This window comes from Ascaphus truei, chromosome 5, assembly GCF_040206685.1.
Source record: "Ascaphus truei isolate aAscTru1 chromosome 5, aAscTru1.hap1, whole genome shotgun sequence".
Classification (NCBI taxonomy): domain Eukaryota; kingdom Metazoa; phylum Chordata; class Amphibia; order Anura; family Ascaphidae; genus Ascaphus; species Ascaphus truei.
Genome location: NC_134487.1, coordinates 233,051,102 through 233,075,333, shown reverse-complemented (window position 1 = coordinate 233,075,333; position 24,232 = coordinate 233,051,102). Strand labels below are relative to the sequence as shown.

General features: G+C 49.1%; 1 protein-coding gene across 1 annotated transcript in view; it reads left to right on the top strand.

Annotated features, from left to right (window-relative positions):
• Positions 1-3,915: 3,915 nt before the first annotated feature.
• Positions 3,916-24,232, top strand: part of AEBP1 (AE binding protein 1) — a 99,387-nt gene continuing 79,070 nt past the window's right edge. Inside the window, exons 1-2 of the mRNA XM_075601729.1 lie at positions 3,916-3,935; positions 4,579-4,706. The gene's annotated coding sequence lies outside the window, so the exon portion shown is untranslated. The remainder of the gene's footprint in view (positions 3,936-4,578; positions 4,707-24,232) is intronic.

The following is a 24,232-nucleotide window of genomic DNA, read 5'->3' as shown; positions in this document are numbered from 1 at the left end:
GGTGCTTAAAGACAATTATATGACCCAAATTATTGAGGAACCATCCAGGAGAGGGGAAATACTAGATTTGGTAATATCAAACAATGTAGAAATTATAACAAATATTCAAGTCCGGGAGCATTTGATCCTAACATAGACTCATTTGAAATAAATGATCAAAAAACATATATGGGTTCAACAAAGACTTAACATTTTAGAAAGGTAGATTTTAATAAACTGAGGAATAATTTCACATGATGTTTTTGCAGGGAAAAATGTAGAAGATAAATGGTCAGTCTTTAAAACATTGTTAAAAAAGCACACTTTTCAGTGTATATCCTTTGGTAATAAATATAAAAGAAATAAGTCTAAACCAATGTTGCTAAATAAACAAGTAGGGGAGGAAATGGAAAAGAAGAAGCAGGCGTTTAGATTTTTGAAGTTAAAAGGTATAGAGGCATCGTATCAGAATTATAAGGAATGTAGCAAAGGTTGTAAAAGGGCAATCAAATTAGCAAAAAATCTAAATGAAAAAAGGATTGCAATAGAAAATAAGATCAACCCTAAAAAGTTATTTAAGTGCCTTAATAGCAAAAAAAAGTTGAAAATAAAATATAGGACCTTTTCAGTGTGAGATGGGCAGGCAAATTATTGGAGATAAGGATAAAAGCAGAGGTATTAAACACATTCTTTGCCTCTGTATTTACCAGGGAAAGGCCGCGCTTATAGTGCTGGCGACGCGACCAATGATGTCACCCGTCACCACCAGCGAAAGTTGTAATTTGATTTGAAGCGACTGTCGCCAGCGACGTCACCAAAGGGGGCGGGCCGCGGTCTCTGATTGGTTTAGAGACAGTCACATGTGGCGACTGTCTCTAAAAAATCAAATAGAACCAGTTTCCAAATTTTCAGACGCGACGTCATTCTGTCGCCGTCGCGCTTACTATAAGCGCCGGCGACGGAGTCAATTGATTTGTTTTGGAGCGACGTCGCGTCGCCTTCGCAAGGCACTATAAGTGCAGCCTAAGAGTCAATTGCAATAATAGTGCCACAGGAGGAAGCCACAACCTCTATATTAACAAACAATTGGTTAACTGAGGAAGAATTTCATAGGCTGCTTAATAAAATTTAAGTAAAAAAGGCACCTGGCCCCTATGGCATACATCCAAGAGTTCTTAAGGAGTTAAGTTCAGTAATAGCCAAACAATTACATTTAATATTCAAGGACATTTCCACAGTCTCAGTACCACAAGATTGGCGTAAAGCAGACATGGTGCCTATTTACTTAGGAAAGAAAGAATCCCGTTGTTGCTGCACTAGTGTACACCCTCAGCAGTGTAAAAACGTTTCATTAATCAATATATCTAAAAAATATACATGTGGGTCTATATGTTTGTAACGACGAGAACATAAAAATAAAATAAAAATGGAGACAAGCGTGCGTTCTATTTGGGAACTCAGATAGTTCAATTGGTCTTCTATATCCCTGTATTATGATATATATTTCGGTAAATCAATAGAAGTGAACTTAGTATCCTGTTTGCAATCTTCTATATACTGCTATGTATTATAGCTGGACTAGCTGAGAGACCCGGCGTTGCCCGTGAGTCACACTGCCCCCCGCCCCACACTGTCCCCCCCCTCACACACACACACACACTGTCCCCCCCCCACACACACACACTGCCTCCCCCCTCCCCCACACACACACTGCCTCCCCCTCCCCCACACACACACTGTCCCCCCCTCCCCCACACACACACTGTCCCCCCTCCCCCACACACACTGTCCCCCCCCACACACACACTGTCCCCCCCCACACACACTGTCCCTCCCCCACACACACTGTCCCCCCCCCCACACACACACTGTCCCCCTCTCCCCCCCCACACACACTGTCCCTCCACCCCACACACACACACACACACACAGTGTCCCACACACACTGTCCCCCCCTCTCCCCTCCACACACTGTCCCCCCCCACACACACACACTGTTCCCCCCCTCACACACACACACTGTCCCCCCTCCCCCACACACTGTCCCCCCCCTCACACACACACACACACTGTCCCCCCCCCTCCCCCACACACACACTGTCCCCCCCTCCCCCACACACACACAAAGGCCCCTCGCCTCTGCCAGGACTCACAGCACCGCTCCTCTCTCCCGCGCTCCTCCGATTGTCGCGCGCCTGGCCCTTCTCTGCTCTCCCTCCTCCCGTCCGGGGAGCGCTGCGCACGCGCCCCCTCTCTGCACCTGTGAGCGCGAGCCGCCGGGAAACCTGCAGCAGGGAAGGTGCAGGGCCTGTCCGTGTGACGGGGGAGAGTGACGGCCACCGGGAGGGGGGAAGGTGCGGGGCCTGTCCGGGGGGGGGGAAGGTGAGCTGCGGTCCGGGTGACGGGGGGTTCTCTGCTCTCCCTCCTCCCGTCCAGGGAGCGCTGCGCACGCGCCCTCTCTGCACCTGTGAGCGCGAGCCGCCGGGAAACGTGCAGCAGGGAAGGTGCAGGGCCTGTCCGTGTGACGGGGGAGAGTGACGGCCACCAGGAGGGGGGAAGGTGCGGGGCCTGTCCGGGGTGGGGGAAGGTGAGCTGCGGTCCGGGTGACGGGGGAGAGTGACGGCCACCGGGAGGTGGGAAGGTGAGCTGCAAGGGGGCCTGAAGCAGTGGTGTGAGTGTGTGAGGCCAATGAGAGGTGTGCGGGGGCGGGCCAAGGGGGCCTGAAGCAGTGGTGTGAGTGTGTGAGGCCAATGAGAGGTGTGCGGGCGCGGGCGGTGAGTGTGTGAGGCCAATGAGAGGTGTGCGGGCGCGGGCGGGCCAAGGGACCAATGAGATTGCCGCTAGGGACAGGGAACACACCAGGGAAACATACATACATACATACATACATACATACATACATACATACATACATACATACAAACATACATACATACATACAATCCTTTTAGAAATATATAGTAAAATATATAGTAAGAAATGTGTATCTAATGCTTACACAATAAGACTTGTAATATAGTGTGTGCGGCCGTGCGCGCATGCCTGTGCGAATGCACGTGCCACACTTTTTGTGTGTATGTTGTGAGCTGTGAGAAGGTACTGTGTGTTTGTGTGTATGTATGTGTAATTTATTATTTATTTAAAAAAAAAACACATTGGTAAAATAAAATATTTATTAACATTGTGCAGACACATACACATACACACACACACACACACACACACACACACACACACACACACACACACACACACACACACACACACACACACACACATTTCAGTGGCGGTAGCGGTGCAAAATCTTTATTTTCCCCGTCTTCCCCGCTGTCGGCCGGATGCACACTCACTGCTGTGCGCGCGGTCCTATTATAGAAAGGCTGACTAACCTCAGCCATCTATAACTGCCGCGCGCCCTCTATAGAACTGCCCTTATACTTGACACAGATAATGTTATTACTGAAACACTTATATCAGACTTGTCTCATCTAGATCAACCGTTTCCTCATTATCAACCCCTCCCTATTCCTATTATTCTCCATGAAAGCCTGCATATCTTTAACTTTTATTATGTAACTAAAACCCCAATTTGAATGAAACTGTGATAAGCTTGCCCAAACACAGTGTCACTGCCATGCTACTGGAGGTCCTGGGTGTAACTGTGTGTCCTCTTCCTTCTCTTTTTGCAGAATTTCCCTTTCTGCATCATGTCCATTAACATCACCAGGATTTGTATCCAAGCTCTAAGAGAGGAGCGTCTGTCCAGGTGAGTGTGACAGGTGTAAGAGAGGAGCATCTGCCCAGGTGAGTATGACAGGGCTGAAAGAGAAGCGTCTGTCCAGGTGAGTGTGACATGTCAGAGAGAGGAGCGTCTGTCCAGGTTAGTGTGACACGGCTGAGAGAGGAGCGTCTGTCCAGGTGAGTGTGACAGGGCAGAGAGAGGAGCGTCTGTCCAGGTGAGTGTGATAGGGCTGAGAGAGGAGCGTTTATACAGGCGAGTGTGACAGGGCTGAGACAGGAGCTTCTGTCCAGGTGAGTGTGACAGTGCTGAGAGAGGAGCGCCTGTCCAGGTGAGTGTGACAGTGCTGAGAGAGGTGTGTCCAGGTGAGTGTGACGGCTGAGAGAGGAGTGTCTGTCCAGGTGAGTGTGACAGTGCTGAGAGAGGTGTGTCCAGGTGAGTGTGACGGCTGAGAGAGGAGCGCCTGTCCAGGTGAGTGTGACAGTGCTGAGAGGAGTGTCTGTCCAGGTGAGTGTGACAGGGCTGAGAGAGGAGCGCCTGTCTACGTGAGTGTGACAGTGCTGAGAGAGAGGAGTGTCTGTCCAGGTGAGTGTGACAGGGCAGAGAGAGGAGCGTCTGCCTAGGTGAGTGTTACAGTGAGAGAGAGGAGTGTCTGTCCAGGTGATTGTGACAGGGCTGAGAGAGGAGTGTCTGTCCAGGTGATTATGACAGGGCTGAGAGAGGAGCATCTGTCCTGGTGAGTGCTGTCTGTGTGTGTGTCTGTGCGCTGTTTGTGTGTGTTGTCTAATTGTGTGTGTCGCTGTGCCTTTCACTGTGATCTCAATACTGACCGCCTCCTCCCCGCTCCTCTCACTGCGCAGGGAGTTTAACCGCAGACAGCAGGTGGTCACAGTGCTCAATGACTTTTATGTGGCAACTTTCTACCAGCTGTACCACGTGTGGAAGACACAGAACAAAACTATCGGCGACTCCGGCTTTATCCTCAAAGGTGTGTATCCCTGACGCAAGAGGTATAAGCTGCAGTTATATAGGGCAATAGGAGTTATAATAGTTATAGCTCTATCAGGTCTGTGTACACACCTTTTACTAACGAGCTGTGCCAGATATAAGAAACCTGTCTTGTTGAGACCGGTAAAAAGAAGATAGCGGTGTATAACAATTTGGTAGCCACATCTGGTCCTTTAGGCCGGGGTCCCGCTGCTTCCGACAGCGTGCGCGGCCGCGTGCGCGTCACTCACCGGACATGAGTTCCTCCCGAGCCGGCCCCAGTCCCCCCTCCCTGCAAGGCTCGCTGCGCACTGCAACGCGTCAGCCAGCAAGGGATACACAAGGATCGGGATCCCAAGCGGCGACGCGTCACGTGGTGCGGCAGGGAGCCAATGAAGGAGCAAAGAGGAAGAAGGGAAGCTGTCTAGGGCTCCGGTGCCCGTTTCAGGCTGCGAGTGCTGGGAAGGTTGCGGCCAGCAGCAGATGGATGGGATATGGGGGGGGGGGGGGTTGGTTTGCTCCACTAACTCTTCCCCTGCCACAGACCTGTAAAACGTTGCTCCAGTCCATTAACCCTTCCCCAGCCAGACACCTGCAGAGGGGTACTCCATTAACGCTTCCCCGCGCGCCCCCCCCCCCCCCCCCATTCCCCCTGCGAAAATCGGTTCACCCAGTGCTGAGCTGCTGTCCCCCCCACATACCCCAGTGCTCAGTACCCATGGGGGGACGGATGGACCGACGGGGGAGGGGGGAACAGCACGGAGAGCCCTCTGCTCAAACCACCCCCCACGCTCCGGCTCCCGCTCCCTACAGACCGCAGGTAGCGGTCAATTGCCTCTCAGCGCGCCTTCTATATATCGTGTATATATATATATATATATATATATATATATATATATATATACAGTGTTCGACAAATCAGCCAAAAATCTACTCGCCACATAGTCCCGCCCCCAACCCCGCCACATATTTCCGCCCCCAACCCTAGTCCCGCCCCCAACCCCGCTTTAAAATAAAATATATAAATAAAATACATTTAATAAATTCCTAGTCAGAACAACATTCGTTTTTGACATAAATGTATTTATTGTATTACATTATACTACAATTAGTCCTTGTTACGTGTGTGTGTGTGTGTGTGTGTGTGTGTGTGTGTGTGTGTGTGTGTGTGTATATAAATGTCGGATCTAGAAATAAAAGCCAGGTGTGAATGACTAGTTTCCTCAACCCCTTAACCAGTGTCTGGACGTCCCCGCTTCACAATATCTAAAGCAGCAATCCCGCCTGGGATCTTACCTGATCCGCAGTCCCTCAAGGTCCAGGTACCCTCATTCCCGCAATGTTATACATTGGAGGGGATGTGTTCCCTACCTGTCTTCTGGTTTAGGGGGGATTCCGATGTCTTCAGTGTGAAGCTTGAGTCAGATCTGGAAGAAAGCAGTATAGGTTATTTCGGTGTAGTATAGGGCAGTTAAGATATATAGGGTAAATAAGATATCCAGATCCAGAGTGTGTGGGTGACAGAGAGAGAGAGAGAGAGTGGGGAGAGAGAGAGAGAGTGGGGAGAGAGAGAGAGAGTGGGGAGAGAGAGAGAGAGTGGGGAGAAAGAGTGGGGAGAGAGAGAGCGAGTGTGGGGAGAGAGAGCGCGAGTGTGGGGAGAGAGAGAGCGAGTGTGGGGAGAGAGAGAGAGTGTGGGGAGAGAGAGAGTGTGTGGGGAGAGAGAGAGTGTGGGGGGAGAGAGAGAGTGTGGGGGGAGAGAGAGAGTGTGGGGGGAGAGAGAGAGTGTGGGGGGAGAGAGAGAGTGTGGGGGGAGAGAGAGAGTGTGGGGGGAGAGAGAGTGTGTGGGGAGAGAGAGAGTGTGGGGAGAGAGAGAGAGAGTGTGTGGGGAGAGAGAGAGTGTGTGGGGGGAGAGAGAGAGTGTGGGGGGAGAGTGTGGGGGGAGAGAGAGAGTGTGGGGGGAGAGAGAGAGTGTGGGGGGAGAGAGAGTGTGTGGGGAGAGAGTGTGGGGAGAGAGAGAGAGAGTGTGGGGAGAGACTCAGGGTGACACACACACAGAGGGTGGGTGATACACACGCACACACACACACACACACAGAGGGTGGGTGATACACACACACACAGAGGGTGGGTGATACACACACACAAGAGGGTGGGTGATACACACACACACACAGAGGGTGGGTGATACACACACACACACAGAGGGTGGGTGATACACACACACACACACACACACACAGAGGGTGGGTGATACACACACACAGAGGGTGGGTGATACACACACACACAGAGGGTGGGTGATACACACACACACACAGAGAGTGGGTGATACACACACACACACACACAGAAGGTGGGTGATACACACACACACAGAGGGTGGGTGATACACACACACACAGAGGGTGGGTGATACACACACACACACACACACACACACAGAGGGTGGGTGGGTGGGTGACTGACTAGGTGGGTGAGTAGGTGACTGACTGACTGGGTAGGTAGGTGACTGACTGACTGGGTAGGTGACTGACTGGCTGACTGGGTGGGTAGGTGACTGACTGACTGGGTGGGTAGGTGACTGACTGACTGGGTAGGTGACTGACTGACTGGGTGGGTAGGTGACTGACTGGGTGGGTAGGTGACTGACTGGGTGGGTAGGTGACTGACTGACTGAGTGGGTAGGTGACTGACTGACTGGGTGGGTAGGTGACTGACTGACTGGGTGGGTAGGTGACTGACTGACTGGGTTGGTAGGTGACTGACTGACTGACTGGGTGGGTAGGTGACTGACTGACTGGGTGGGTAGGTGACTGACTGACAGGGTGGGTAGGTGACTGACTGACTGGGTGGGTAGGTGACTGACTGACTGGGTGGGTAGGTGACTGACTGACTGGGTGGGTAGGTGACTGACTGACTGGGTGGGTAGGTGACTGACTGACTGGGTGGGTAGGTGACTGACTGACTGGGTGGGTAGGTGACTGACTGACTGGGTGGGTAGGTGACTGACTGGGTGGGTAGGTGACTGACTGGGTGGGTAGGTGACTGACTGGGTGGGTAGGTGACTGACTGGGTGGGTAGGTGACTGACTGGGTGGGTAGGTGACTGACTGGGTGGGTAGGTGACTGACTGGGTGGGTAGGTGACTGACTGACTGGGTAGGTAGGTGACTGACTGGGTGGGTAGGTGACTGACTGACTGGGTAGGTGACTGACTGGGTGGGTAGGTGACTGACTGACTGGGTGGGTAGGTGACTGACTGACTGACTGGGTGGGTAGGCGACTGACTGACTGACTGGGTGGGTAGGCGACTGACTGACTGGGTAGGTAGGTGACTGACTGGGTGGGTAGGTGACTGACTAGGTGGGTAGGTGACTGACTGACTGGGTGGGTAGGTAGGTGACTGACTGGGTTTAGGTAGGTAGGTGACTGACTGACTGGGTTTAGGTAGGTAGGTGACTGACTGGGTTTAGGTAGGTAGGTGACTGACTGGGTGGGTAGGTGACTGACTACTTGTGGTCTCTCTCTCTCCCCCCTACACACACACACTCTCTCTCTCTCCCCCCCTACACACACACACACATTCTCTCCCCCCGAGTGTGAGTGGTGCTTTAAATGTTGGTGGGCTGATGACATCACTCAGCCTCTATCTCCGGAGCAGATCTCTTCGACTGATGCCTCTCCTCGGGGTTCCCCTGAAATGGTGTCAGCTCACACAGGCACCTCACCCTCCCTCACGGAGCAGTGTCGGCCATCTTGCTCCCAACTCTTCCTGCGGCTGTTGGTCGCGTTCGTGGGGGGGACGGGGGAGGTGGGGGGGAAGCGCCAAGACTCGGCTCTCCAGCCTCCCCACCCCGTGCAAGCATAGGAGCGGGCAAGCATGGTAGCGGGCAGAGCGGGCAAACATGGGAGCGGGCACAGCGGGCACACATGGGAGCGGGCAAAGGAGCGGGCAGAGCATGGGAGCGGGCAAGCATGGCAGCGGGAACCACCACCCCACCCACGTGCACAGCCGCGACCGCGCAACCCCCCCCCCCCCCATCTCCTGCATCCCAGCTGGCAGACACCCCAGGGCAGCAAGTGGGGATGGGGGCAGGGGGGGGAGGAGATCGGGGGAAGGAGCTAACCAAGCGCTGCCTGCCGGCCCTCTTCCCCGCGTTAACCCAATAAGGGAGGGGGATTATTTATTTTAAAAAAATAAAAAAAATTGGCACGAGCAGGGGAATTCATAGGGCCGCAGCAACGGCTCGCCAGCGGCCTAAATCCACTCGCCACGGGCGTGTAGTTATAATTAATTGTCGAACACTGTGTATATATATTATATATATATATATGTGTATATATATATATATATATATATATATATAAAATCGATTTAAGTCCCTTTGTGAACAGTTCTAAGTGGAAGCAGGATGTGCAGTACTCTATGATGGTATGGGCACTTCAGAAGCAAGTTATGTTGGCTCCCTTTTTAGTGCTACAGGTAAGGTGTTGCTAATTTTTCTTACCTTGGATATGGCTTGCGTGACTTGTTCCAGGAGACTCTCCTGTTCAGGCAAATTAACCAATTTCACACAGCAATTATTAGTCCCTGTGTACTGCCACTCTGCCGCTTTGGCCCTGAACTTGTCTGCTCTGCCACTTTGGCCCTGAGCTTGTCTGCTCTGCCGCTTTGACCCTGAACTTGTCTGCTCTCTCGCTTTGTCCCCGGGCTTATCTGCTCTGCTGCTTTGGCGCTGAGTTGATCTGCTCTGCCCCATAGATTATCTGCTCTGAGAAGTTTCTGTTGTTAAACTTGTTTCTATGGTTGGTGGTCTTTTCTTCTTTTTTTTCTCCCTCACTGAGTAGGGGATTACTTGGTATGAACCTATTCATTCATGCTGGCACAGGAGGGACAGAGACAAAAGTGGAATGATTACCTTTTAATTCCCTTCTAGTCCCTCTGTGCCAGTACAACTTCCCCTCCCTAGTGCAATTTTTTGTTTGCTTGTTTTGCGGTCTTCTTCTTTTTTTTCCCTGTTGCTCAGTTAGATGGATAAGAGCTGTTCTATACAGCGTGCGGCCGCGCGTTCCTATGCGAACGTGCGTGCACGTGCCGCATGCTTTTCATGTATATAGAGCCGGGAGTTGCAGGTTACTGTATATGTGAGTATTTGTGTGTGCATGGGTTGTGTGAGTGAAAGTAAGTCCTAGATAAAAAAAATTAAAGGAAAAAAAGTTTAATAAATATATATATTTTTTTGTTTTACAATCCTTGACCCACACACACACACACACACATCCATCCATACAAACACACATCCACGCATACATGCATACATACATACACACATATACATACATTTGAGCGCAGGTAGCGGCGCGAAAAGATGAATTTCTTCATCTTCGCCGCTGTCTGTCGGCTCCCTGCCATGCGCGCGCGGCCCTTCTATAGAAAGAGGAAAAGCGCAGGATAGTGATCATACCACCAGTGCTCAAGGGCTAGAGAGCGTAGGTAATCCATAAAGCATATAGATATACAGAGCAGGTACTTAATGAGTAAGCAGATGATAAACCCAGCGGACAAATAAAGCAGGTTAGGGGGAGGGGTGATCACGGGTGACAGTAAGAATCGCCGACTATCCTAAATTAGAACAGCCTGGCTGACGCTAAGACATCCTCAGCCCACTCCACCCACGAATACCTGCTGTCACGCTGTATCCAGTGTGTCCCGCTGCAGAGGAGATGATTCACTGGGGTAAGTATCTGTTGCTGTATGTGGAATCCACGTGCCACCAGCTGGAGTAATCAGCACAAAAAACAGGAGAAGCGGTGCACAGAGGCAAGGAATAGGACCAAATGCAGCTCTAACAAAAACGGCTATTTATTGAAAAAACGAAAAAAATCACATAGCTAGGTAAGCTCTGACGCGTATCATCCCGCAAGGGACTTTGATATAGAAAGGCTGACTGACTGACGTCAGCCAACTGAAATTCCGCGCGCGCGCACGACACTATAGAACGTGCATAACTGGTGTGAGGAGGAGAGCAGGGAGCCTTGTTGTGGCTGTTGGAGCCTGATTCATGGCAAATTCCTTATTCGTTTGTTCTGGCATGGAGGGACTAAAGGAAACAGCCTTAACTGTGACAACAATTTCACTTTTAAAAAGGCTCAAAGCCTGCAGTAGTGTCCATATTACAACTCCTGCTGTTTAGTCTCACTTGCTATGTCCCCATCCCCCCCCCCCCCCCAAAACAGGCCGCATAGAGCTGTTATCTAGGTTGACTTTACAGAGACTTATCAGTGGAATAATCTCTGAGCTGCTATGATAAGGCTCTGTATAATCTACCAATGTCACTAAATGAGCGGGAAATAGCAGCCTTGTTCATTCAGGTTTTGGGTTCATAGTAGATGAATAAAATACAGTTTCGAAAAATCAGTGAGCAGGGAAAAGCCTGGAGAGGTGCAAACAGACCCCACGTTGTATAGTATGTGGGGGAGAAATCTTAAACAATAGTGGATAAACATACAAGGGGCTTTACCTTTTGAGAACACCAAGAGCTATATTTGCTAAGCATGGTTTCTCCATCAGACCCCTTACACCCCGTCCACCTGAATGGGACATAAAGGGCTCGTATTTACTAAGCCATGCTGGAAGGGGTCTCATAGGATAGCACTGCTTAGTAAATATGGCTCTGTATGATAAATGATTTTCCTACACCATGATGGTTCTGTGATTAATATTTCTGCCCCCTCTCCCACATAACAGAAGTTGAATCCCTTGCAAAGAGGCACCCTAAACACCTACTGCAGCAGCTGGATGCCCATCTGAGAGAGGGTACGCTGCCCAGCCCCCGTCCGCCCGACATCTGGCCCCAGCACTCGTCAGAGTTCCGTGGCACGGACCTGGACAAAAGCCCTGGCCGGAGCGAGGGGGAGATTCACTTCACTGGTGTCTGCGAGCAGCAGGTGCAGGATGACAGGCTCATTTGAGCCCCAAGGGAGCTGCCAGCGGGCACTAAAAGGCAAAGTGTGGGCACCAGAGTACAGATGGGACCAGCCTGAGACTAGAGCTCGAGATACAGGAATTCTGTACTCTGAGCATGGACAATATCTGCACTCAGACCCCAGAGGTGACTCTGGCACGCCAGAGCCCAGAGGTGATGCTGGCACGTAGAGCCCAGAGGTGACACTGGCACGCAGAGGCTAATCTACAGAGGAGGGGTGACACTGCTGTGCGTAGCATAATATGCAGAGCCTGGATGTGACGCTGGCATGCAGGGCGTATTCTGCACAGAGCGTTTTGTGACTGGGACCCGTTAGAGATTTCACCCAAAGACCACAGAATGTCTCTAACCTCCAGACTAATTAGCAGGCTCCTCTTTGTCCAATTTCTCTCTCTTTGCTAATTAGGAAAGTATCTAATGACCGAACTCTATTAATTAGTAGAGAACAGAGCGGGTGTTCCCGGGGCATGTAAAATAAGTCAGGGGTAAAGAATGAGTGCCATGGAAGGGAGGTCACAGCCATACTAACGTGGCTCTATAGGCTACTTACAGTTATTATCTAGCCCTATATCTGCCTCACACGCTGACCAGGTTAAGAAAAATATGTTGATGTCTTTTGAAGCTGCCACTCCCGTCCTCTGTCCACTGTTTTGAGTTCTTTTCCCCATTCCCGGAACATCAAAAAAGAAAAATAGAGATAAAAGTGATAGAAATAAAATGGTGGAGGGGGGGGAATCAAAGAAGCCAAATGGAAAAAAATAGCAACAGTTCTTTTCTATTCACAAGGATCCTGCTTGTGGAGGGATCCTGAATCCTACACTAATATAGCTGTGACTGCTCCCGACATATTAAAAAGGTAGGGAGGGTTCAGTTTGGGGCTTTTACATAACATTTCCACAAAATCATAACCTGGCCTGTATCCACAGGAGCCATCTTAAAGACACCCCATATCAGAGTTACCATTAAATGCAGCATCACACACTGTTGCACAGAAGACTGGTGATTAAAAGCTAATGGGAATTATTTAAGATATCGGGGTAACATCCAACTTTCTTCTTTTCACGTGTTCAGTAAAATAACAAATTCCCTCTGCATAAGATTTGATTAATTCCCCCAGTAAACCGGTTTACTGCTCTGGATTGCTGGTCTCTCCAGATCGCAGGGAGCATGTATATCCCTTTCATGTCATTTCACTGACCTTGCACCGCTCCTGTGTGTTTTTGGTTAAAAAAAAAAACTGCGCTTTTTATTTTTTTTATTATTAAGATAATAAGATCTTTCTGGTTTATAAGAAGGGTACCACAGCGTATCATTTCCTGCAGGAGCTGCTACCTATGAAGTAGCCATGTACTGTGCTGATCTGCTGACTGTGTTGGTTAGAGCAGGAGTGCGCAAACTAGGGCGTGGGCGGTTGCAGAGGCTCCGCGCTCATCGCATGAGGCACAGTGTAGGGGATGCACAGTGTAGGGGAATAGACAGTGGCAGATTAAGACTCTGGGGCCCCTTGGCACCAAGGCTTGGAAGGACCCCATGTTCCTGCAGCCTTGTGGTATCATGGCGTTGCATTGTCATGGAAATGCGTCGCCATGTTGTGACATTGCAGCGTCATTTGACGTCGGGTTACAATGACAATGTGACGCTGCAGGAGGAAGACAACTCCAGAGTGTATGAGACAACACACACACACACACACACACACACACACACACACACACACACACACACACACACACACACACACACACACACACACACACACACACACACACACACACACACACACCTACCTTAGCTTGGGTGAGGTCCGGGGACTCTGCAGCTCCCTCCTCCGGTCGGTCGCAAGTTGGATCCTGGCGCCGACAGGTGGAGGGAGAGTATGGCAGACAGTGACTGATGGCCGCTGCATGGGGAGCCGCAGCACCGGCCCACCGCAACGTATGGGGACCTCTGGACAGATGCCCAGTGGGTAATCTGGCCCTGGGAGCCGAGAGATGGCGATATCAGCTCATAAAACAGACATATGGGAAAGGAATTTAACTTGCACACAGAAGGAATCCAGTGGACTTCTACAGAGGGAGAAAACAGACATAAGAAATTAAGCTCACAGCGTAACGGTAAATATTCAGTACAATGTCTGGAAGACAAAGATGCCCATGAGATGAGGAGTGAAGGTGAACATGTGCTCTGATACGGGTGTCCTGCCGGTCTCGTCACATGCAGCCCTGGAATTCTTTTTAGACCTAAAAAGCGAGAGTATTTTAATGATCTGTTCTATACACAATATTCAGGAGGAACACCGTTTAGCTCTAAACTGTACATTATTACATTAGTTATTGCTTTTTTATTTGCAAAGAATACACTTTATTTTTTTTATGGAGTAGAGAAGCAGCAGCCTTGTGATTTTGCTTTGTAGTTATCTGCATTCGTTGTAAAAGTTTTTTTTTTTTAATTTATTTGTAAATAAAAAGCAGAAATAACATTTAAAAATGTCTGTGCTGTATTAACACAGAGCAACCACAAGGGACTCTGTGCTCTGTGTTTGCAGAATGGCAGGGTTGGTATATGTAGTGCTGAGCAAATCATGTTATGTTACCATAAGGCGCCTCATGCAGACCTGGGGGGGTCCCCACTGAGAACGCAGCACATTTTCTGTCATTTTAGTTTCTTGTCACTTTTTTTTACCCACCATAACTTTTTAAGGTCTAGTTTATTGTTAGAAGATCTCGCGTTATTTTTAAAATAAGCGCAAAAAAGGAAAATGCAATTTTATATTTTACTGTCATCATGAGAACACTGTGACTGTATGTTCAGTAGCAATTAGGTATTTAATTATAGCTTGAGGAGTTTTTTTTATTATAGGAATGTTAAAGAACTTAAGCCTTTCAGTGCCAAAATGTGGTTAGTCTTTGTTAAACTGATTTGCGGAAGGCATTTGAGGAAGGTTTTATAATGACCTGCTATTTGGAAATAAGATGTTGTAGGATTTAGATTAACCGATTGTAGGTAGCAGACTGCAGGGTTTGTATGGACCGGCTCCTAATCACCGAGCCTCAGGTTTATATAGACTGGCTCCTAGTCACCAAGCCTCTGGTTTTATATGGACCGGCTCCTAGTCAATGAGCCTCAGGTTTATATAGACTGGCTCCTAGTCACCAAGCCTCTGGTTTTATATGGACCGGCTCCTAGTCAATGAGCCTCAGGTTTATATAGACTGGATCATAGTCACTGAGCCTCTAATTTATATGGACCGGCTCCTAATCACAGATTCTCAGCTTTATATTGACCAGCTTCCTAGTCAATGAGCTTCCACTTTATATGGACTGGCTCCTAGCCACGAGTCTCAACTTTATATGGACTGGCTCCTAGTCAATGAGCCTCTGCTTTTTATGACTAAGGCCCATAATATAGTGCGTGCGGCACTTATAAATGTCTGTGTCCTAGCCTGGCCTGCTATACTTCAGCCACTCGCACGCACGGTAGTGAGCGGTAGCGCGGCAGAGTACAGCAAAGATGTGAAAAATTATATATTCGCGCTGCTGCCACGCCACGTGACTGCCAAGCCAATCGCAGAGGCTAGGATAGGCTGGGGGGGGGGGTTCCCGGGGGCAGGAGGAGCACGCAACTCACACAGAGCGCTTTGTGCGCCGTTCCCACAGCGAGAATTCACACACAGGCACAACTCAAACTGGGCAGCCCTTGTAACAAGGCACTCTCTCCCCTTTGCTGCGGCATCCTTGAATCTGTTGTAAAAACTGTGCAGGCTGTGGCTGTGTGTGAAGCCGGATGTGACGTCTTAGCCACGCCCACCTGTATACACAAAAGTGCTGCACGTGCATGCGCATTAGCATGCACGTGCGCCATCTATAAAACGGGCCTAATCCCTTTGTATCATGCCTGACATGTTCATGTTCTTCCTCTGTAGGAGCTATTTTGACCATAATGCCTGTGCCTGTCACTTTGGGTGGGCTGCATATTATCCGGTCTGTCTTCTCCTCCCGGATTTCATTATTCCCCACAAGGCACAACTCTTCAATCCACTCCCACTCAATACTAACATGCATCTTCTCCTTAATGAAACACAATGTATCCAAAACTCGCAGGACAAAGTTGTTCTAAATGAGGGTCAATTGCGGACTAGCTGCACGTGTCTCTGCGCCACGCCCAGATGGTTACATATCCTGGTTGTCCCAAGAGCTGATGCACTATCCACCTCTCTTGACTTTTAATCAAAGAGTGTTTCTCTCTGCCCTTTGTCAGCATGAATGGATTACACGCAATCTTACTACAAATGTTCTCTCTCATAATGTTGGAGGGAGCAGCTGGATCCAGCAGAAAACATCTGGAAGGCCGTTTGCACATGTGCAGCTCAGCTCTCCGCTGCAGACTCAAACACGCTGTTCAGGAATTTAATTCCTCCTCAAGGGACCATGAAACATGCTAGTCTGTGTCTTGTACTTGCTTTTCCTTACTAAGTAGTCAGTCCCTCCTAGCTCCAAAATAAACTAACGGCTGTGACATGTTCTATAGTTTAAATGTAGCTGCTGGACAAGTATAAGGATTTTTAAATATTGTTTGAAATGTGTATTGTTGCACCGTAAACCACATGCTTTGGAGAGATTTTACAATCTTTAACCCAAGCTGTGCTGAAAAGCTGGGTAATACAGCAGGCATAAGCTTATAGGTGTCCAAGTTAAAATTAACATGAAGCAAAAGGTGTGTGCTCATTTGCATGTCATTACCCAGAATCCCAAGCTGCAGTGGAAACACTATGCTAAGACGGGTGTGCAAACTTCCCTGTGCACCCCCCTGCATACTCTCCCCCCCCCTGCTCGCGCTGACCCTTGTCTCCGGCGTTCTGATGTCACAACGTCATGTGATGTCACGTTGCCATGGCAATGCCGCGTCATGTGACCCCCAGTAGCATCATTTGACGACGTGTCGCCAGAAGCCGCCGGAGACAAGGTAAAAGAACTTATAGAGGCCTCACGCATGCTCCCCGGCATTTAGTTTAAATTTGGGGAAGAGTGTGGGCCTCTATCCTTAAAACCTGACCTGTTGGTGGCCCAAGAGGACTGGAGTTGGCCGTCCCTGTACTATGTCTCTCTCCTCTCCCACTTAGTATCCAGCCCCAATCCTGATCCTTATAGAATTTCTGCGCAGTTCCTTGTTGATCTCTGGGGGGGGAAAAAGTGCTGGAACTCGGTTGTCTAACAAAAACATCCCTGATGATGTCAGATATTTTCCAATGGCTCTTACAAATGTCGCCTGTTGTGAATTTTGCAACACAACACATGTCCCAATGGACATTTCATTTAAAAAAAAAACTTGAATGCTGCTCCGTGTCCATATTTACTAAATGGTGCTATCCCACCAGATTACTTACAGCCCATTCAAATAGATGGGCCATAAAAGTGTTTTTAAATAGTAGCACAAATTGTTTGTTGTGGGTGCAGGCACTAAATTACCTATTTTGAGAAGAAAAAAACATATAGAAATTAATCCAATAATTTGCTATATTGGAGGTGCATTGGGGCTTCTTTGTTCATTGTTGCATATTTGAGGCCTCTTTCCCGGTAGAACTCCAGTTGGCACAATTTTTATATAAATATATTATTCTGTGGCACTGGGTTTTAGCGCTGGCTAAGATTGTGTATGTCTAATAGCACCAATTAGTAATGTACTGTATGACTTAAAAGTTCACCACATTCCCTAGCTTATAGGGGTCCATTTTAAAATGGACAAGAAGGAAAAAATGACACTATGCTCATTTGCATATCATTACCCAGATTCCCTGGGTGCAGTGGAAGCACTGTATGCTAAGAGATAACGGGGAAAGGCAGGGTTGCCGACCTGTCTGAGATGTGACTTTGCTCACAAGTGGTATTTTGTATTTGCTGTACACAATACGGTGGAGGGTTTTTGTAACTTAAAAAAAAATTTTTTTAATCACCATAACTTCTTTTGTGTCTGGTTGTAGCCACCATTCCCTGGAAAGTGAGCGGGAGAACTTACCAACACCCTGTTATCTAAGTGTGCCTGCATAATGGCGTGATCACTGGGACACTGGAATCTCTACAGCCACTGGTAGTTATCAGGGCTAGTGTGAATGGGATTCTAATGCCCTTTCTGTAATGACTGCAGTAATGACCCCCGGAGTCACACACACCCACGTCTTTACCTTTAAAATGTCCTTATGATGTACCAAGTACATTGTGAGCACTTGATTATTTTTACAGACTGAGCGCTTAGCCCCCGGGCCATTTCGCCACCAAGGTAACCCATTAAAACATACAACTGTAATGCTTGCGCTGCCCACGAGCAAGACAGGGCCCCGGTCCTGAGGTGGGGAAGTAGCAAACCACGCACCCACAGCAGCGTGCCTGGCAGGCGGATTGTCAAACATATCCGGGTCTGGGTTGGAGAGAGTTGGTTAGTTGATACTTGCCATGGTCTTGGAATGGAGAGTTCAGAATAGTCAATTCCGGTAGCCATGGTCTGGGGTTGGAGAGGTCAGAATCGTGAAAGTCCGTATAGCCGTGGACTGGGGTTGGAGAGGTTAGAATCGTGGTGGTCCGTATAGCCGTGGTGTTGGTTGGAGATATCCGCAGAGTCGAGGGTAAGCCGGGGTCAGTATCCAGAGGGGTTTCAAAGTCAAGCCAGGTCAGTACACGTAGAGTTAACTGCAAGAAAACACAGGACAGGGAGCAAGGCACAACAGAGGTAGGAGCTCAAGGCTACAACAAGTTATGCTCAGCAATGTGGGAAAGGAACTGCAGGGTATTTAACAGGAACAGGAACCAGTAGCAAGGGAGGCGGCGCGGAGGCAAGGATTGGCTGCAGCAGACAAGCGGGCTAAACAAGTGCTTGCCACGCAGCTGGGGAGTGGTGCACTTCGTCACGTGTGCATAACTTCTTACCCTAAATCGTTAACCCCTTACCCTAAAAACCCATAACCCCTTAACCCATAATACTAATGCTAATCTTTATCCTAAAAACCTTAACCCCGTACCTAAAATTCCTAACCTTAACCTATTACCCGAAAAAGCTTAACCTTAAGCCCTTACCCTATAAAGCTTAACCTTAAGCCCTTAATCTAACCATACCCCTTACCCTAGAACCCTTAAAGTTAACCCCTAATGCTAACACTCCATTGTCAGACCCCTGGCACTGTAAGGGTTACTATCCACCCCAACCCTTGTTAACCCATTAAGCTAGAAACCCCCTTATAAAATAACCAGGCTACATTTTATGGCAGAAAAAGCCCTCAGCATTTTTTTACACACATCATTAACATCCACAATATGTAACATTTAAAAACTCCCAAAGGCCTCGCCAGTCATAAAAACCGTTCCATATGTCCCACCCGCTGCGCCGGGAAGAAAACCATGTAAACCACATAACCAAATAAACATACCGTAGGTCAGCAGTGAGCAGCACTACCACATCATACCCCCATCGTGGGGCGCTAGAACATGCCCCACGCTGTGTCAGCTACCGTAATGTAGTCTTTTATTTACCTTGTATATACAAATGTAACAGATGTTATTCCCCCTGTTAACACAGAGTACCACATGAAAAACCACGTGGGCTAAGGAAAACACGCATTACCGTGTTAGTGCTGCATTAAATTTCCCAATGTTTTTATTAATGGGTACTATATATATATATATATATATATATATATATATATATATTACTAATAATAATTATTGTATTTATTTTATATATATATATATAAAATAAATACAATAATTATTATTTAAATATATATATATATATTCCTACTTTTCCTCCCTTTTTTATGCGCATATATAAATACAGAAGGAAAACAATAACTTCGATAAAGCAGACACCTGCGAAGGTACGCCCCTAACCTTTTGAGTGCTCCATGACTTCGCCACCACATCTTGGGCTCCGGCACACCAGGGTTCTAGGCTCGTTTTTCTGGGGGAGATCGCCTCTGGCACTCACATGGAACAGGAGAAGAAGACTTTTCCGTTCACGTCACCCGATTGTGACAGAGAGCGGTCACATAATCCTGATGTGCCGTACCCTCTCCGGCATGCAAAAGATTAAATACACCTTCCCCAGAAAAGCCCGCCCAAAACCCTTGAATTGAAGGCTTTTCTGCCTTTGCCCCAAAGCCTAGGCAACAGGTGAACTTCACCCAGCAACCCATCATATGCACCCCCGCACCACTCCCCCATGTACACCACAGGCAAACTAGCAGGCCCATGGTGACCCAGGGGTCAAGGCACCCTCCCGCCAAATTATATAGTTCAAGGGCAACATTCCTGGCTCCCTACGGGGTCACAGATATGTCGATATTAGGGGTAGAATGTCAGTCACTCAGAAACCAACTGGGCACAATATCCAGGAGCCAAAGACCTGCGGGAGCCAAATCATGTCCCAGCCCCTGAACTGACAGACAGGAGAGGGGGCTCAACCTTTATACGGGGGGGGGGTATGTATTGCCTTCTATATTACAAATGTATACAGTATAACTGTAATGTATACCTGAAGTATAGAGGAGAGTATATACTTCAGGTATACATTATAGTTATATTTAACAGGTATAATTGTACCTTGTGTCTGATGAGTCAGGATGACATGCAGAGACATTTGATGCTATTAGTTTACATGGAATACCAGCAAGTGTAGACTGAGGTTGTACAGTATATCTTTATGTAACTGCGCAGCAAGTACAGCAGCAGTGCTGGCCTGACACATGACACACAGTACATCATGACGTGTACACAGTGCAGGTACAGCAAGGACAGTGGCACGCACGCACGGCTTTCCTAATATATAAAGACATAAAAAAGTTATGTTGGGTGACAAAAACTCTGCACAGTACTGTGTACAGCAAATAAAAATACCACTTGTGGTGCATTTCCATGTCTCAGACAGGTCTGCAACCCTGTCTTTCCCCATTATCTCTTAGCATACAGTGCTTCCACTGCAGCCAGGGATTCTGGGTAATGACGTGCAAATGAGCAGTGTGTCACTCTTTACTTCTCATCCATTTTAACATGGACCCAATAAACTTATGCCTGCCGTATATAACGGCATTTCAGCACAGCCAGGGTTTAAGATATGCATAGCCAGTAAAACCTACTCACAGACAGCTATTTCGACCGGACATACATATGTATGACACATATACACAGCACAGATACTGTGCGGCAAGCAGCAGTGCCAGCCTCCCCTCATACACGGCTACCCCATGATGCCAGTCTCTCTCACAAACCTCTACCCGATGACATGTATACACAGCACAAGAATAGCACAGGCAGCAGAGCCAACCTCCCCCTCTCGCTTCTTCACATTTTCTCAAGACAAGAGATAATCCCCCCTTTCCCGTCAAATGTATCTTTAGGATTTCAAAAGGGGGACGGACAGGGCGCAGGAATGTTTTACACATTAGCTGGGGCCTCGGCCTTTATAACCCTTCTCCAGTTCACCAATACATAAATTATCATGACCGTGATGTGTGCACTCTCATGTGAATGCATTTAACATCTTCACTTCATTTAAAATCCACCGAAAGGGGCTATGCTTTACCACACCTTCACTCCCATTCAAATGGAAACATGTTCTTTGTGTAAGCAATACCATTTCATCAAGCAACATCACTGTTCTTTACTAATAAATGTAAATATACAGAGCTTTCATAACCTCAAAGGCAGGGCCCAAGACTAGAGTTTCAACCGCCCCCCCCCCATCCCCCCATTTCACACCTCGCTTTCTCCCTCCTCTATTACCCCCTCTACCCATGTACTTTCTCCCAACCTGTCTCTCACTCTCTTCCTCACTCACGCTCCCCCCCATCCCTCTCTCTTCCTCACTTCCGCTCTTACACCCCCTCTAATTCCCCCCTGCTCTGCTATTACTCAATTACCCCCCTCCCACTCAATCCCGCTGCTTCAATCCCCACACTCCTCACACTCATTCTCTCATCCCCTCCTGGCCACACACAATTCCTCCGCACACACAATCCTCCCCAATACCCATAAAATCCCCCCCCCACAATAATTACCCTATTCACAATACACACTAAATAATACCCCCACAAAATACATACAACACTACCCCCATTCCCAAATGCACACAAAGCTACCCCCCAAATACATACAACACTAGCCCCCCCGTAATGCATATAACACTTCACCCCCCCCCCCCCACCCAATCCGTGCAACACGACCCCCCCCCTGAAATACATAGAACACACACTTACCTCGTGGGTGACATCATGTCTCTGGTGCCCTGGCTCTCCTCAGCTTCTCTGGGCTTCCTACTGCGCCTTTCTCTCTCCCATGCCGGGTGCTTCTCTCCCACACCGGTGCGTGCAGGATGCTGGGCCCGACTTCAGGGCGGGCCATGCTTTTGACACTCACCGGCAGGAGAGCGAGGCAGGCCTAGCAGGAGGCCCTCAGCTGCTGGGGAGAGCCAGGCCTGGCAGCAGTCCGAGGCCCGTCGACCAGACGCAGAAGTTTGGCCATGACCTCAGGCCAGGCCAAACTTCCAGTTCCATACGGCTGGGCCCCCCACAGCCACCGGGACACTTATCCTGGCTTTCCCCCCCCCTGTCGGCAGCCCTGCTCACAGGTCTCTTCCTCCTTAAGGTTTGAGGAAAGGAGATTTCACCAGGAACAAAGGAAAGGGTCCTGTACAGTATGGGAAAATGTGGAATTCATTACCCATGGAGACTGTGATGGCAGATACAATAGATTTCATCAAAGAAAGATTGAATATCTTTTTAGAAAGGAAAGGAATACAGGGATATACCAAATAAGTAAACATGGGAAGGATGTTGATCCAGGGAGGAATCTGATTGCCAATATTTGGAGTCAGGAAGGAATTAATGTTTCCCCTTATGAGTAGAGTGACCATATTTGTCAAATGTCACGACTGCGCATGCGCATGCGCAAAGAGCGCTTGCCGACCGCACATGAGCGATCGACACTTGCCGGCTGCTTGTGCGCATGTGCGATTGGCACTTGCTGACTGTGCCTTCGTGAACAGCGTTTGCTGGTCGCTCATACGCATGCGCGATCAAAGCTTTCCGGTCGCCCGAGCACCCAGCAAATGCCGAACACGCATGCGCAGTCAGCAAGTGCCAATCGTGCATTCGCAGTTTGCAAGCAGGCCCGCCAACAGGGGGGGGTCTGCTGGGGTTGGCGTCCCGGGCCCAGTGAGTCAGGGGGCCCGGCCGCCCGGCCGCCCGTGCCCCCTGTGTGCCCGTTAATGGTAAAAAAAACACGCAGGCTGGGTGTGGCTGGGGCATCTGGTGCCGGGTCTCTGACGGCATCGCCGGAAGTCAGATGGGGTAAGCTTCCGGCACGCCGGCGTGCGAGGGAGGCTCGGCACGCAGGTGTGAGCAGCAGTGTGGAACAGACCGTTGCAGCTGGCAACTGATGATCCCGCAAGTGCAAGAGCAACCGGCAAGTGACGATCGCGCAAGCGCAAGAGCAGCCATCAAGTGACGATCGCGCAAGTGCAAAAGCAACCGGCAAGTGACGATCGCGCAAGAGCAGCCGGCAAGTGACGATCGCGCAAGCGCAAAAGCAACCGGCAAGTGACGATCGCGCAAGCGCAAGAGCAGCCATCAAGTGACGATCGCGCAAGTGCAGCCGGCAAGTGACAATCGCGCAAGAGCAGCTGGCAACTGGCAATCGCGCAAGCGCAAGAGCAGCTGGCAACTGATGATCCCGCAAGTGCAAGAGCAACCGGCAAGTGACGATCGCGCAAGCGCAAGAGCAGCCATCAAGTGACGATCGCGCAAGTGCAAAAGCAACCGGCAAGTGACGATCGCGCAAGTGCAGCCGGCAAGTGACGATCGCGCAAGCGCAAAAGCAACCGGCAAGTGACGATCGCGCAAGCGCAAGAGCAGCCATCAAGTGATGATCGCGCAAGCGCAAGAGCAGCTGGCAGCTGGCAATCGCGCAAGCGCAAGAGCAGCTGGCAACTGATGATCCCACAAGTGCAAGAGCAACCGGCAAGTGACGATCGCGCAAGCGCAAGAGCAGCCATCAAGTGACGATCGCGCAAGTGCAAAAGCAACCGGCAAGTGACGATCGCGCAAGAGCAGCCGGCAAGTGACGATCGCGCAAGCACAAAAGCAACCGGCAAGTGACGATCGCGCAAGAGCAGCCGGCAAGTGACGATTGCACATTCACGGTCGGAGCTCACCAGGGGGGCCAAAAAACCGGGACAGCACCCGAAAAAATCTGGACAGAGCCCTAAAAACCAGAACATATGGTCACCCTACTTATGAGATCATTGGATATCTATCACTGGAGCTTTTTTGTTCGCCTTCCCTGGATCAATATACTATAAATACAAATGTAGATTCAAGTATCTGCTTAGATTGGGCATAGGTTGAACTTGATGGACATATGTCTCTTTTCTACCTCATCTTCTATGTAACAGAGCTTTCCAAACCTCACATTCTTTTTTTATTTTTAACGTGTATTAGTCGGTTTCAAAATCAAACAGAAGAGACAAATTACATACCCGTATAGTGCAAGTAAAGGGAGCTCA